Source organism: Rattus norvegicus, chromosome 10, assembly GCF_036323735.1.
Source record: "Rattus norvegicus strain BN/NHsdMcwi chromosome 10, GRCr8, whole genome shotgun sequence".
Lineage (NCBI taxonomy): Eukaryota > Metazoa > Chordata > Mammalia > Rodentia > Muridae > Rattus > Rattus norvegicus.
This window is the reverse complement of record NC_086028.1, coordinates 90,642,040-90,656,620: the sequence shown is the minus strand read 5'-3', so window position 1 is coordinate 90,656,620 and position 14,581 is coordinate 90,642,040. Positions and strand designations below refer to the sequence as shown.

At 48.4% G+C, this 14,581-nt stretch overlaps 1 protein-coding gene and 1 pseudogene across 4 annotated transcripts in view; one reads left to right on the top strand and one right to left on the bottom strand.

Moving 5' to 3' along the window:
- Nucleotides 1-7,998, bottom strand: part of Tlk2 (tousled-like kinase 2) — a 99,805-nt gene extending 91,807 nt beyond the window's left edge. For 2 of the 4 annotated variants that reach the window (XM_006247574.5, XM_039086139.2), the window contains exon 1: nt 535-7,998. The gene's annotated coding sequence lies outside the window, so the exon portion shown is untranslated. The remainder of the gene's footprint in view (nt 1-534) is intronic. The other 2 variants (XM_039086133.2, XM_039086138.2) reach the window with 2 other exon arrangements.
- Nucleotides 2,326-14,534, top strand: Cactin-ps2 (cactin, spliceosome C complex subunit, pseudogene 2; annotated as a pseudogene).
- The last annotated feature ends 47 nt before the right edge of the window (nt 14,535-14,581 follow it).

Genomic DNA, 14,581 nt, shown 5'->3' with positions numbered 1-14,581 from the left:
GGTGTTGGGGGGGGAGGGGGCGCCGCTGCCCCAGAGCTCCGCCTCCTCCAATCAGCGGCTGGGCTGGCGAGCAGGGGTTAACCAGGGGACCCCGCACCGGCTGAGCAGGCCGCGCCTGACAGGGCGGCTGAGGGCGGGCAGCGGGCGGCGCTGGCGGCTGACTGCGACGTGAGGGGCGATTGGTTTGCTTGGGGGCGCCGGGTGAGCGGCCAGGCCGAAGCCTCGGGGGCCGCCTTTGTGTAAACGGAGCTGGAGGCCGACGGTTGGGCTGCGTCTCAGGCCGCGGAGCAGCGTCGGAGTGGCCCGGCCGCCGCGCCTGCCCTGTCTCTGGTCTACACACATTTTGGGTGAGGAGTGAGGTCGCTCTGCCCAGCGATGGATAGGAGAAGAAGAGGGGCGCGTGGGGGTTGGGGGTAGAGATCGTTGAGTTGTTGACGCCCACCCGATGTCCGCCCGCCCGCCCGCCATTCCGTCCAGGTCCCCAGACCCCACGCCACAGGCACAGAAAGCCGGCCGCCCTGGCCTTCCACGTACCTGACTGGCTGGGCGTCTCCAGGGACAAAGGTGTCCTGGGATCAGAGCCGAGCCCTCACTAGCATGCCCCCTCCACAGCGGAGGACGCTCCCCCCCGGGGGACACTCAGAATACCTAGCGGGAGGTTCTATTTCAACCTCCGGTGACAAAACGGGCCTCCCGGAGTGCTCGGGGGCTCTGAGGGTAAATGCCAGAATGGGAAAACAGGCCTGCTCTTCACAGAGAGTCTGCTGGGAGGGTGAGCGCCTTCGACTGGAGGGCTTCCTGCATGGGATCTGACCCCCGCGCCAAAGGGGGAAAAAGGCACTTTCTTCACCTAGTTTCGTGAGCCAAGACACTGACTTCAAAGTTACTGCTCGGCTTTTTGTTTTCTTCTCATGCTTCTTCCTTGACCAGATGTCTGAACATGACCGAAGGACTACAAGAGAAACATTCAGGCTTTTAAACAGCCGGCTTGAACTTTTCCAGGCGTCGGCAAGTACTCCAAAGTAGAGTTCTGTTCGTATTTCTGACTAACTTTTCCACATATTGACTGGACAGAGACCTGCCAATGGGCAAAGGATGACAAATTCCTTCTTGGATGTTCTCCATCCTTCAGAACTCAATCACTGTAGAAAAACTCAAATCGGGAGTCATCTTCCAGATTCCAGATTGCTTGGAAAGATATTTTTGAAAGGAAGAGAGGAAGAGCAAGTCAGGAGCAGAGGGTAGGGAAAAGGGGCAAGGAGGAGCCCCCAGAATGCAGTGAGTCTCAACCATGAAAATGATGGAGAACCAAAGGATAGTGCACCGTGGCTCCTCCTCAAGTGTGCACAGTGGGAAAACAAGGGCAGTTCTTAAATAACAGTGGGATCAAAAAAAATAATAATAAAATAACACCCACACTCCCAACACTTGAGAGGCTGAGATGAAACAAGATGGCTTTCCTGGGATTGTCAAGACCAAAAGAAACGGGGCTGGAGAGATGGCTCATTGGTTAAGAGTTGGCACTGTTCTTGCAGAGATCCTGGGTTTGCTTCCCAGCACCAGTATGGGGCAGGCCACAACCACCTGTTAACTCCAGCTCCAAGACATCTACATCCATAAGGCTTCCACGAACACTGCATTTATGTGGACACAGATAATTACAAATAAATCTGAAAAGAATATGGCCTGCAACTCACTATGCAGCATGGGCTAGCCTCAGGTGGTCCTTCAACCTCTTCTAAAGTCCTGGGATTACAGGACTTGCAGCCACTATGCACAGCCTAAAAATAACTCCTTAAATGACACTGGAGTGTCATAAATTAGGAGAGGAGACCAGAAGAGAAAGAGGAATGGACAGAGTTGAAGCTGAGTTCTTCCAGCTGGTCCACAAACAAGTTGTCTGGGCCAATTATCGTTTCAAGTTTCGCCATCCTGTGCTAGAGCTAGAGGATTCCCAGTGCCCTTTCTAGAACATAGGTCCCATTTTCGGTTTTTGGTTTTGATAAGTCTAATGTAGCTGAGGCTAACCTAGATCTAGTGTGGCTGAGGATGCAGTCAAACTTCTGGTCCTCCTGCCCTACATTCTAAGAGCTAGGATTAATTACAAGCTAGGCAGGCAGTCTACCAACTGAACTACATTCCCGCACACAGACTCACCTTTATCTGTTTTCTGAGAGTCTCACTATGTAGCCAAGATTGGTCTAAATTCTCAGTCCTCTTGCCTCAGGCCCTAGGAGCTGTCGTTACAGGCATCCGCCCTGATGCCTGTCTCCTGAGTGCATTTTTAAAAGAACCGTTTGAACACGGATGAAATTTTTAGTTTCACTTTTTTGGTGGGGGATGTGGGGGGATGCAGGGGTTTGAAACAGGGTTTCTCTGTGTAGCCCTAGCTGTCCTGAAACTCACAAGAGATCCCCCTGCCTCTGCTGAGCTGAGATTAAAGGTGAGTGCCACCCTGCCCAGCAGTTTTAGTTTTCTATAAATGAAGCTTTATGTCTCTTTTTCCCCCCGCTATTTTGTGTGGGTTCTTCATGGGTTCTTCCTCTATCTCCTAACGGTAAAATCTTTACTGGCTCAGCTCAGCTCCTGGCTCAGTGGCCTTTTATTTGCACGGTTCAATCTCTTCACCAACTGCCTTCTCTCCAGCCCTTCTCAGTTTTTCTTGTGCACCAACTGTCTTCTCCAACCCTACTCTTCTGCCTCTACTGCCACCTGGACCCTACTCCTCTGACTCTTGGACCCTACTCCCTGTCTCCAGAAATCCAAGAGTCAACTGACACTAAAGGTCATAGGGTCAAGCAGTTCTAACTGCTAAGCATTCCCAAAGAGTCAGTTGACTAGCCATTGGTGATCTTTTAAAGGGCCGGGCACACAAGTAAATCATACTATGTATGCATGTCAAGGAAACTCACGTCAAATCACTCTAGGATCAACAGCTATTCCAATAGAAACTGCTTAGAACAATTGGGTACTTTATTTTAAGCATCATATAAAGCAAAATATATTAGCCAGACCTGGCGGCACGTGCCTCTGATCCATCCCAGCACCCAAGTGGCAGAGACAGGCAGATCTCTTGAGTTTGAGGCCAGTCTTATCTACAGGACTATACAAAGAAACCCTGTCTCAAAAATAAAATATCAGTAAGGCAGGAAAATATGTTTTTCCCAAAAGAAATGTTTGTAACATTAATTTAACCTAGGATTCAGGGATCAATTTATGTAAACTATGTTTGGGCACGTGAAGTAGCCTGTCTGAGAGTGGCAAGCGATGCTATGTCACTTGTAAGAATCCAGTTCCCATCAGCTATGGAAAACTTAAACATGGGTGCAACCAGATTTTGGTTTTAAGAGGAATGAAGGGAAAGTTTTTCAAATTGATGTTAAAGCCACAGGTCATACTTTAGCCTAGCATAGTTTTCTCCACAGTGTGTTGTACAGATTTCTCTGTAGGTTACTAATGAATCAAAGAAAGAGTAAAGGTTACTTTGACAAAGAAATTGGGGAAATCTGTGTTAAACTTAAGCAGAATTTTTGTACTTCATTATGGAGTCTATAGTACCTATTATATATGTGAGTCCCTGAGGATTTGTATTTGAGTTGGGTTTTTCTAATGTTGCTTTTGGACCTGCCAAAAGCAAAGTGGCTGGTCGTTAAAGAATTAACTTCTAGGAAAAGCATCTTGAGGAAGACACCAGAACACTCATCACTTGTCTCTGATACTTCAGACTCCTAAGTAATTTATTTTCTGTTTTTGTCTTGTTTTTGAGACAAAGTCTCACTCTACCCGAGGCTGGCAAAAATTTGCATCAGTCCTCCATCTTCTGCCTCCCATGTGCTGGAATTATAGGTGAGAGAGTACCACATCCATCTCTGGCAAACATGTTCTTGAATGTTCCATAATGGTTACCTCCATCAAAAAGGTGATACCAGGGCCACAGAGATGGTTTATCAAGGCTGAAGAGATGGCTGAGTTGGTAAGAAATAGGCTCACAACCAAAAGGATAAGAGATGATTTAATGGGTATAGGCACTTGCCACCACCAAGCCTCATAACCTGAACTTGATTCCTGAGATTGATATGATTGAGGGAGAGAAACTACAGGTTGTCCTCTGACCTCCACTCACATGCTGTGTCACACACTACACACACTGATTGGGGGGAGGATGGGGAGGGAGATGCTGTCATTGGACATGGTGGTAGTAGCATTATCTAGTTCAGACATGGTGCTCACACCTTTAATATTCTAGCACCTGAGAGACTTAGGCAGAAGAATAATTGTTCATGGGTGTCCTGAAATACAGAATGGGATTGTTTTCAAAAATAAAACCAGCATCAAGCAAGAGTGGGCAGATGGTACCCAGGTACCTGTGTGTTTGTACTGCTCCTGCCTCTGACCTCTGAAAGATGTTGCAGTATGGTACCCTGGAACACAGGTCCTGTGTAAAGCCTTTGATTCTGATCCCAGCTGAGTCCTTTAAAGGATAGATGGGTATTCTTAAGCTCCAAGCCTCAGCAACTTTGTTCATAAAATGGTATTACTATACAGGGCCATTTGGATGGTTAAGTGAGATAGTTTATGTGTTCAACTATCTTTTATTCTCCTGTAGTAATTATCCCCAAGGCTTATTGCCTACATCTCTAACCTGGGCCTAGGCCTGGAAGCTTCTAACCTCCATACAATCTTATCTAGGCCTAGAATGTTTTCAGCCTCTGAGACTTACTGCTGAGTAAGCTCAGTCTTTCTTGTTCTACCTGAGCTCTGGCTGACTGGTCAACTCAGCTGTTCTGGTTCAGACTCCAAGCTGACTGTCTCAGGGTTTTACTGCTGTGAGCAGACACCATGACATTTAATTGGGGCTGGCTTACTGGTTCAGAGGTTCAGTCCAGTATCATCACAGCTGGGACATGGCAGTATCCAGGCAGGCATGTGCAGGAGGAGCTGAGAGGTCCACGTCTCCATCTGAAGGTAGCTAACAGAATACTGACTCCCAGGAAGCTAAGAGGAGGATCTTAAGCCCACGCCCACAGTGACACACCTACTCCAACAAGGCCATGCCTCCTAATAGAGCCGCTCTTGGGCCAAGCGTATAAAAACCATCACTCTGATTCAATCTGGCTTCTCTCTCTTAGCCTCTGATATTTTGCTCTACTTGGCCTCTACTAACTTTGCCAATATGTTCTAATTTCCTGGTACCTTCTCTTTGGTTTGTGTGGTGTTCACCTGTGTCTAGCTTGTTCTCTCTCCACAGCCTGTCTCTACAACTGTCCCAGTAAAGCTGCCTCCTCATCCTTTGCACTGCCCCTTAAGTAACTTCCCTTTGCTCTCCCTTCTTGCGAGAGGTAGGCATGTTCTATTTTTCTCTGATTCATCACTTTGTCTGCCACTCAGTTAGACATTACTTTCAAACATGGGTACTTCCTACTACAAACTAACTTTACCTTCATTGTTTGGGATTAAAGGTGTGTACTAAAGTCCAGGCAGAGGAGTTAAAAGTGTGTGCTAAGGGTAAGCAACACCACAACTAGACAGTTGTTTTCCCAGTAAATAACACAAATCTTTGAGTTCACAGTATGACCAAATATCCTGCAATATTTATGTACCTGACAGCAATTCCTGAATTAATGGTCTTCAGCTTAGCTTCACATTTCTGTCAGGGACCTAAGCAATTGTCATAAGTTGATTTGACAGTGCATTTGATTTGGAAAAACAGACTATCAATGTATTGAATCATTTAGTGATAGTATTCGAAGCAAAACTGAGGTTGTCTGCCATTTTAATATAAACATTACATTTTGGTGGGTGGCTATTGAAATTCTGGTCTCTGTAACAAATATTTGAGAAAACGACTTGCAGAAGCTAGGATTTATACACGGCCTCCATCTCAAGAGATTTCAGCCCTTGGTCTTGGCTCTACTCCTTCATGTCAGAGAGCATGATGGAGTAGAGCTGCTCATCTTGTAGCAGGAAGTGGCCAGAGGCAAGATATGCTTCAAACGTCCATCTGCAGGGACCTTCTAGCTGCAGGGACCTTCCAGCTGCAGGGACCTACTTCTTCCATCCAAGAACCCAAGATCCCATTTGTTTATCAATAGTAAGTAGATTGGTCATTGTTGAAGTTAGTGCCCTTATAATCCAGTCACCAAAAGTGCCACCACTGTGGGCCACAGGAGCCCTTTGGAAGAGCACTACATATCCAAACACTGAAAAATAAAATCTCTTAATTTATGTTCATCTCCTACCCTGGGAAATTAGGGGGCTCAGACTTTGTGCTACTGGTTATAGAAACCAAGGTATATACCTCCAGCCACAGGCATGACAGGATTGTTAGTGGCCAATGGAAAAGAGGCAGTGGTCTGACAGAAGACTGTTCTGTTTCACCCCCCCCCCCCCGTTTCCTCATCTGAAAATGGTGAGCCTGATTCCATGGGCAGTATTGAGGTTGACACAATGTCCAGGAAGTGACTGGCTGACAGAGCGGGTGTGCTGTCAGTCTTATTTCCTTTCTTCCCATTTCTAATAAAATGGAGAACTAGTTGCAGGCAAGTAGAGGCTAGCACTCAGCTTCCTTGAGATTCACCACTGCCAGTCATCTCTTTCCTGTCTCCCCTCCCTGTCTAGTGCTTTGGAAGCTCTGCCTAAGCCAGTTGGTCATATATTCCCTAAACCCATGCTAGGAACCAAACCCAGGCAGGGCCTTGCATTCGTTAGGCAGCCAGCAGTCTACTGTTGAAGTCAATCCCCCACACCCTAAGCAAGTCTTAACACAGTTGTTTAACTTTGTTTTGTTTTGTTTTGTTTTCGGAGCTGGGGACCGAACCCAGGGCCTTTTGCTTGCTAGGCAAGCGCTCTACCACTGAGCTAAATCCCCAACCCCCACAGTTTAACTTAATCAAGTCACAAGCTCTTCCCCACAGCCCACTGATGCTGAACAATCTTCCTGTTCTCTGAAGAGCAGCCTCCCTTCTCTCGTGTCCTCTGTTAACCTCTTCTCCATATTTTTAAATCATTGTCATGTTTCCGCTTTCTAATAGCTAAAATGCAAGAGAGGCATAAACTCTGCTTTAATAAGTCGGTCCCCACCTCTAAGCTACTGAATCATCCATATTGAATGGCCTTTGTTGCCCTGCCCCTTGGTTTTCTGAGACAGGAATTCCTAAAGCCTCAGCAGCCATCTGAAACTAAGCAAGATTGACTTTGAACTCTCACCCTCCTGTCTGTACCTCCTGGGTAGTAGGATACTGACCTGTGCCACCATACCCAGCCCATGTTAGTCTTTCTCCGAACAGAATTGGAGAGAGAGAGAGACAATGACAAGAACCATATTTAGCTGGATGTGGTGGCTCACATCTGTTAATTCCAGCACTCAGGACAGGAGCAGAAAGATGCTGTGTTTAAGACCAGCCTGATGGACATGGAGTTCTATGACAGCCAGGGCTGCAGACAGAGCTTTGTTTTCAATTAAAAAGAAAAATAGAACCTGACCATTAGTTCTTACCATTAACTTTTTTTTTTTTAATCAACTTAATCCTCAGGGAGGCTGAGATCTGGGATTTTAATCTATAGTGTAATTTCCTGCAAGCGGTTGGTTGATGGCTTGCCTACTCTATGTACTCTATATCTGCCGTAGTTACTTGATAGTTACCAGATACTGTGTCAACTTTAACACTGCTCATGAAGTCATGTTCACGGTTTTCAGATGTGGAAACAAGTAGTTTGAGACTGGAGATCAGGCCCAGAGCCTCAAACATGTCAGACAAGCACTCTAACAGTGAGCTAAATTCCAAGCTGAGGAATGAGTCTCTGCATAATACAGCTCACAGGAGAGGAGGGATCTGATATGAATGTCCACAGAGAAGAAAGGGGACCTCAGTCAGTGGCAGGTAGGTCCAGGCTAGATGGGTGTGAGTAAAGCCTTAAAAATTGATCATATAGTGGAGATAAAAAAACAAAAAAAACAAAAAAAACAAAACTCTAAACTCTTCGTGGAAGATAGGTCTGTGGGTTTTGGATAGTACTATAATGAGGAAATAGAAAGGAACAGAGAAGAGTAGCTTGTGTCACTGTCACAACAGCTGGTATTTGTACTCTATTCTACAGGGAGTCTTTATCCACAAAGCAGGCTGCCTGTTACAAACTATACAGTTGGGGGAGGGGCTCCACTAAAGCCAAACTGAATCAGTGGGGACATTTGGGTGTGCACATTAATGCACGAAATTATATTATCTAAACTAGACCACCTTTAATGGGAGGGCCAGACGTTTTTGTGGAAACTTGCTTGCCTAGTGCTAAGGAGCTTTGAGATGGCTGGAATGTGGACCAAGGGTCAATATCTACAGCCTCCAGGCTCCTTTGCCCTTCCTGCCTTTGTATGGATTTCAAGCCAATGATTTTTATGGTTTTTTTGGGTTGCATTATATTGCCCAAAATGACACAGAACTCCTGGGCTCAATTAACCCTACAGCCTCACAAGCAACTGGGACAACAGGCCCACTCCTGCCTTACATTTTTAAATAGTTGGAAATATGTTTCATGTCATACAAAAAGTATATAAAGAGTATCCAAGCTCAAGTTTATAACACAACCACAAATCCCTTTCAACACCAACTCACTGAAAAAGAAGCCTTTAATCCTAGTACTCAGAGGGTATCTGGTCTACATACTGAGTTCCAGGCCAGCCAGGGCTGCGTAGTACAACCTGTCTCCAAAAAAGTGTCAGCTGTATTCCAAATGCAGGTTCTGAGTCAACCCTTTTCTGCGGCTTCCTGCAAAGGTGGTAGGGGTCCCAATTTGAGCCCCAAGTCATCTACCCATCAGCAAGCCATTTAAAACAGCCAAACAAAAACTCGAAAGCAAAAAAAAAGATTCAATGTGGCCATATTAGAAAGAGGGACAAAGAGATCTGGAGAATCTCTAAATCCATTTTAGGGATACTGAAGTGAGACTGAAGTCTAACTAGAAGGGCAAGGATTTTCAAATCTAAATAGCCCTTCTCAAGGCGTGTCCTTCCTACCATTGGCCTATCCTGTAAAGTGCTCTAACCTGTTGATTCGTTGTTTTGTTTATTCCAGTTAGGGTTGTGTAGCCCTGGCTGTCATGGAACACACTCTGGAGACAAGGCTGACCTCAAACTTAGAGATCAGCCTACCTCTGCCTTCTGAGTGCTTAGACTAAATTCTGCACCACTACTGCCCACACTGACAAGACATTAGGACTGTGCAAAGTCTCCTTTGGAAAGGCAACTGTTCCCCATATCCCCTGCCCCACTCCTACACAGGCCCTATAGCTGGGGCCTTTTGCTTCTCCTAGCATGGTATTCTGGGAGAAATTCCTACGTCTTTGGAGTCCATTGTTTCAACCCTCTGATAGATTGAGAGAATTCCATTGCTTCCAGACCTGTCACATCGAGGCTGCCACCCCCTGCTACCAGAAGAGAGCCAAGGCTCTTCCATTGGCAGAATTTTAGTGACTGCTTCTGAGGGAAGCCAACACTAAAGGAAATGTCATTTCATATCACTGCACAGCTGGTTGCTCTAAATGAGCCTACCTGAGGGTTGTAAGGGTTAAGTGAGTCAATATAGGTGGTGATGGGCACTCAGAGAGTCTGAAGAAATGATGTATCCAGCAGAGAAGGAGACAGGGACAGAGTGGTCCCCATGTAGCCAGGAATGACCAAGCCCATGGGCCTTCGGACTCAACTTGTGCCAGTTGTGGCCCCATCTGATAGGTTATTTCTTCACTGCCCTTGAATTTAGCCAGTATTAAAGGCAAGTGTATTGGGAAGCTGCCCTAACCCAAGAACCAAGGTCAGGGAACTTACCAGGGGAAAGGGTGGTGGTAGAAAAGGGAGAGAAAGAGGAAGAAGGGGATAATCAGGCTGTGAGAGAAGACATGAGAAGCAGGTAGGGAGTGAGGGAGGCAGAGGGAGGGGGGGTCTGAATTATATAGGGAGTAACCAGTGGAAGAAGAGACTGGAAAGTTCACACTGGGGGCAGGGTATGCCAGTTAGGGACTGAGTGATGCTGGGAGAACCTGGAAGCAAGGTCTTCTTTGGTATGTAAAATACGCACTTCCGTATGTTGTCCTGCCAGGGTGTGTGTGTGTGTGTTAAAAACCAAATGAGGTGGTGTGACTCATTCTCAGAATTTGAGATGCCCTGGTCACTGTGGTTTTGTTTTCTTCTTTTTTGGTTTTGGTTGGGTAATTTCAGACAGTGTTTCTCTGTGTCTGCCTGGGTATCTTAAAACTTGTCCTATAGACCAGGCTGTCCTTGACCTCCTAGATACCGGCCTCCCTCCCTCTACCTCCACAGTGCTAAGAAGAAAGGTGTGCACCACCACCCAATAGCTTTGTTGTTTCGAGATACAGATTCCTCTAAGGAATGGGCCCTAAGTACCTCCTAAATCTCTTGCCTCTCCCTCCCTGGCTTCTGGATTTCTGGAGTCCACCATTAAGTTTTGTAGGACTGGAATGAAACCTAGGCCTCAGGGGTCCTAGGCAGGCACTTTTCAACAAACCAAGACCTGAGTTCTTAGGCCTTCTCTAAGCACTACAGGCTCTTTTAGTTTGCTTCGACTCTTCTCACACACCCCGAACTGCCTGCAACTGTTTCTGTTTCAATTTGTTTGTTTGTTTGTTTGGTTGGTTGGTTGGTTTCTTGAAAGGATGACATGTGTATACACTAAGTATGGGGTACACACAGAAAAGTGTTGGAATCCCAGAGCTGGAGTAGCTGGCCACTATGAGCAGCCCAATGTGGGTGCTGGGAGTGGAAAGAGTACCAAGTGCCCCACCAGCTGAGCCATTGCTCAGTGCCTCTTTGTGGCTTCCTAGAACTTCACACATTGTGTGCTGCAGTTAGCTCCCTGTCTTTCCTAGGGCTCTCCCTTCTTCCACTAAACCTACAAAAGCAAGACAGGGACGAAAGGGTTTCTTTCATTTCTACTTTCAGCTCACAATCCATCACTGAAAGAAGTCACAACAGGAACCCAAGCAGGGCAGGAACCTGAAGGCAAGACCTGATGCCGAAGCCATGAATTCCTGATGCCTAAGAGCTTGCTTGCTAGCATGGCTAGCAAGTCCATGGCCTGCTCAGCCTGCTTTTTTGAGAACCCAGGGTCACCAGCCCAGGGACAGCATCACTGAGAATGGGCAGGGCTCCAACCCATAATTACTAATTGAGGAAACACTCTACAGCTGGACCTGGAGGAGGGTCCTTTTGCTTTTTGAGTTAAGTTTAGGTTTCACCCCCCTTTTTTTTTCTTTTTTTCGGAGCTGGGGACGGAACCCAGGGCCTTGGGCTTCCTAGGCAAGCACTCTATCACTGAGCTAAATCTCCAACCGGTTTCACCCTTTTAGATAACTCTAACTTGTGTCAAATTGACAGGAATCTAGGCAGCACAACTGAGCCATTTCAGATTAATACAGAAACAGAGAGTTGTGAAGCCACTACTTTTTTCTTTCTTGTTTATCCCCAAGATCACATATGAAGACATCAAAGTATAAACCATTTTATAGAGTTAAAGAGTCCCACAGCCTTTCAGAATTTCAAACACTTTCAGTCTTGGGGGCTGGAGAGATGGCTCAGCAGTTAATTAAGAGCACTGAGGGCTCTTCCAGAGGTCCTGAGTTCAATTCGCAGCAACCACATGGTGACTCACAACCATCTGTAATGAGATCCGATGCCCAATTCTGGTGTGTCTGAAGACAACAACATTTACCTAAAAGACATCCATTAATATTTTTTTTTTTTAAAAAAAATGCAGGTTGAGCTCACTCAGGGCTATTTCCAGCCTGAACTGGCCCAGTGGAATCCACCCCTTCCTGTTTGTAAGAAAAAAAAAAAAGAAAGAAAGAAAACAAAGGTATAAAAGTCTCCCTGCACAGTAGGAGCCGGAACTTGGGTCCGGACTCTCACTTGGGTCGGAAGCAACAGGGGTGGAGTCTGAGCAGCTTCCGGAGTCCCAGACATGAGCAAGCAGAGCAGCAGAAGGCGACGCGAACGCAAGTGGTGCAGCAGTGGGCACAGGTTAGATTCTGAAGGAGCCCAGGAAAAGTCTAGGAGTGGAAGCCAGAGCCCTTGGCCACCCCGATGGCACTCACAGGGCCAGCCCTCACACTTTGATTCAATTGAGGAGTGGGCACCCAGCTCCTGGGCTCGGAAGGGTCACAGGAACTCTTGGTCCCCAGGGTCCCCAGCATCTAGATCGGACTCCCCGAGATGCTCCTGCAGCTCAGGGGCCGTTGCCCTGGCCATGAGCCAGCAGCAGCCCGCAGGAAAGGCTGCGGCTTTGTGAGCAGCCCAAAGCAGCAAGAAGAGCTGCTCAAGGCCTTGGAGACGCCTGAGCAGAAGCTTGCAAGGCGTCTGGCCAAGAAGGAAGAAGCTAAGGAGCGCAAAAAGCAGGAGAAGATGGGCTGGGGTGAGGAGTACGTGGGCTATACCAACAACCGATAACCCTTTTGGAGACAACAACCTGCTAGGCACCTTCATCTGGAAGAAGGCCTTGGACAAAAAAGGCATCATCCACCTGGGAGAAGAGGAGCTGTAGGAGCACCACAAGAGGATCCGGGAGGAGAACCGGCTGGAGCTGCAAAAGATCAAACATCTGCGGCTAAAGCGGGAACTGGAGAAAGCCACTCATGAGCAGGAGCAGGAGCTCCTGCAGCGGCAGAAGGAGGCAGAACACTTGAAGAGCTGGGAGGAGCACAGCTTCCAGTTGCAGCAGGCCAAGCTTCGCTCCAAGATCCGAATCCGAGATGGGCGAGCCAAGCCCATCGACCTGCTGGTCAACTACATCAGTGCAGAGGACGACTTTGGCCAGGCGGTGGACATGCTCGATCCGTACGCTTTCCTCAACAGCCTCACGATGGCAGACATGGAGGACCTGATGGAGGACATCCATGTCTACAGGGAAGTGGAGCAGGGTAAGCACGTGGACTTCTGGCAGGACATGACGACCATCACAGAGGATGAGATCGCCAAGCTCTGCAAGCTGGAGGCCTGTGGCAAGGGCCCAGGCGAATGGCGTGAGGGGGTCAATGCCCTGGTCAGCTCCGATGTGCAGTCAGTGTTCAAGGGTAAGACGTTCAGGCAGCTGCAGGTCATCCTCCAGGGCGTCGAGGGAAAGGCCGGTGGTCCCACCCTCGACCTGCCCTACTGGGAAAGCCTGCTGCAGCAGTTGCCTGCACACATGGCCAGAGCGCCGTGAGCGCCACCAAGATGTTCTCAGACAGAAGCTCTTCCAACTGGAGCAGGAGCAGGCTGTGGACAGTGAGGCGCTCTTCCCCATCCTCCAGTCAGAGCCCAGGGCCAGCCACAGCCCAGAACCTGGCGCGCGGCACCCCAGCCCTGGGATGTCAGTGGACCCGGCGGAAACTCTGGAACGCGAGGAGACCACAGCATTGGGGAGGCGGAGGCGGAGGCTGGTGGCCAGGCAGTGCTGATGGAGGAGGACCTGATAGGCAGAGTCTGGATCGGAGCGCATTAGCTGCCAGTGGACGTGCATGTGCTGGAGCCACACGAGGATCTGCCGCGCCTGCAACTGTCTGGCCAACAGCTCCAGGCTCCGGGGGATGAGAGCCAGAACGCTGAGGACATCTTCTTCTGGCGTGCGAGGGAGGGTATGGGGCAGGACAAGGCACAGTTCAACGTGGAGATGCCACTGGGTGGCTGCGCCTCCCCGTGGACCGCCAAGTACCGGCCGCACAAGCCGCGCTTCTTCAACCGCGTGCACACGGACTTCGAGTGGAACAAGTACAACCAGACTCATTACGACGCGGACAACCCTCTGCCCAAGATCGTGCAAGGCTACAAATATTCAACATCTTTTACCCGAACATCCTCCATAAGCGCTCCACGCCCGAGTACTTCCTGGAGGACTGCGTGGACAATTCGGACTTTGCCATCGTGTGCTTCCACGCGGGCCCGCCCTACCAGGACATCACCTTCAAGATCGTCAGGCGCGAGTGGGAGTACTCGCACCGCCATGGCTTCTGCGGCCACTTCGCCAATGGAATCTTCCAGCTCTGGTTCCACTTCAAGCCGCTGACGCCTGTGGGCTGCCCGCCCCTGCCAGGCCGGCTTCTGGACAGCTAGCCTTTCGGAGGCCAGGCCGAGCGGACTACAAGGCCTCTTCCAGAAGCCTTGGGGATCTGTGGACTGTAGATTGCCGTCTGCACACAGGTGTGGGCAGCTAAAAGATGAGGCTAAGCCTGTTATTGGATCCAGCAGGGAAAAAGAAGGTGGGCTGAGAGATTTAGAGAAGGGACAGAGAGATTCAGAAGGATAGAGAGACACAGGGGCAGACAGAGGGGAGGACACCAGATGGAACCTTTAGGAGAGGAAGAGAAACCAGAACCAGTTCCTTCTGGGAGTTCTACGTAGTGGGGACTTCTTAGATAGGTGATTAACTCTTATGTAGGGTGGGTTTGTCCCATTTGGGTGTTCCGCTTGTGTTGATGTCGATTTACTTTTAAGTTCTTTGTGTGGGTGTTTGGTGGGTTGAGAATTTCGTGTTATAAAACTGACTGATAAATCATAAGCCTCTGGAGTTTTCTTTCTAAGGGGAACCGGAGTTTAGAGCAA